This window comes from Micropterus dolomieu, linkage group LG10 (genome assembly GCF_021292245.1).
Source record: "Micropterus dolomieu isolate WLL.071019.BEF.003 ecotype Adirondacks linkage group LG10, ASM2129224v1, whole genome shotgun sequence".
NCBI lineage: Eukaryota > Metazoa > Chordata > Actinopteri > Centrarchiformes > Centrarchidae > Micropterus > Micropterus dolomieu.
In genome coordinates this window covers 25,981,024-25,982,279 of record NC_060159.1, presented here as the reverse complement: position 1 = coordinate 25,982,279, position 1,256 = coordinate 25,981,024, and the positions used below count along the sequence as shown (strand labels likewise).

Sequence of the window (1,256 nt, the reverse complement as noted above, 5' to 3'; positions counted from 1 at the left end):
CAGCCCATTAAAAGCAGTTTAACCTCCATAACATCAAGACACAGCCCATTAAAAGCAGTTTAACCTCCATAACATCAAGACACAGCCCATTAAAAGCATTTTAACCTCCATAACATCAAGACACAGCCCATTAAAAGCATTTTAACCTCCATAACATCAAGACACAGCCCATTAAAAGCATTTTAACCTCCATAACATCAAGACACAGCCCATTAAAAGCATTTTAACCTCCATAACATCAAGACACAGCCCATTAAAAGCATTTTAACCTCCATAACATCAAGACACAGCCCATTAAAAGCATTTTAACCTCCATAACATCAAGACACAGCCCATTAAAAGCATTTTAACCTCCATAACATCAAGACACAGCCCATTAAAAGCATTTTAACCTCCATAACATCAAGACACAGCCCATTAAAATCATTTTAACCTCCATAACATCAAGACACAGCCCATTAAAAGCATTTTAACCTCCATAACATCAAGACACAGCCCATTAAAAGCATTTTAACCTCCATAACATCAAGACACAGCCCATTAAAAGCATTTTAACCTCCATAACATCAAGACACAGCGCATTAAAACAGTTTAACTTCTGTAACATCAACAAGTAAACAGCCAGTGAAGACACAACACAACCACAGAGACAGACAGATAAATTGTACTTGACTCACGTTATTTGAGACTGAAGGTGTAATTAAAGGTCCGTATCCATATATCCATGTCACATTGTCCCACAGTACGATGGTTCTCCTGTCTCCACTGCTGCTAGCTAAACAAGCTACCTAAACCACAGCATCACTTTAAAACTAGCTAACAGTTTTTTGTTTGTTTGTGTAATACATTTGCTAGCCTGGTGCAGTTTGTCGCAGTTACAAAGTGCTTAACTTCACAGTTGTCTTTCACAGTGACCGCATCTAATTGTTTGAAACTATTCTCTAATCAAAGGATGATCACCTGGCTTCCCTTCTACAGTATAACTGCAATACCATGTCTCACCACTATTACCTAACAAACCATCCGAGAGGGGCGCTGTTTCACCAATATGGAGAGACAATAAAAACAGTAGAAACAATTGTCTGACAGGTTGCTGGTTTTGTTACATTACATTTAGTCATTTAACACTTTTACCCAAACTACAACTGTTTATATGCCAGACACCTCTTCAGCAACTAGGGGTTAAGTAAGAAGTAGGAATTGAACCTGGGTCTCCCACACCAAAGGTCTTATCCACAGCACTATTGCTGCTCTGC

General features: G+C 38.7%; 1 long non-coding RNA gene across 2 annotated transcripts in view; it reads right to left on the bottom strand.

Annotated features, from left to right (window-relative positions):
- LOC123978381 overlaps nt 1-956 on the bottom strand; it is a 59,539-nt gene extending 58,583 nt beyond the window's left edge. For both annotated transcript variants that reach the window (XR_006826928.1, XR_006826927.1), the window contains exon 1: nt 678-956. This is a non-coding gene — a long non-coding RNA (uncharacterized LOC123978381). The remainder of the gene's footprint in view (nt 1-677) is intronic.
- Between the last annotated feature and the right edge of the window lie 300 nt (nt 957-1,256).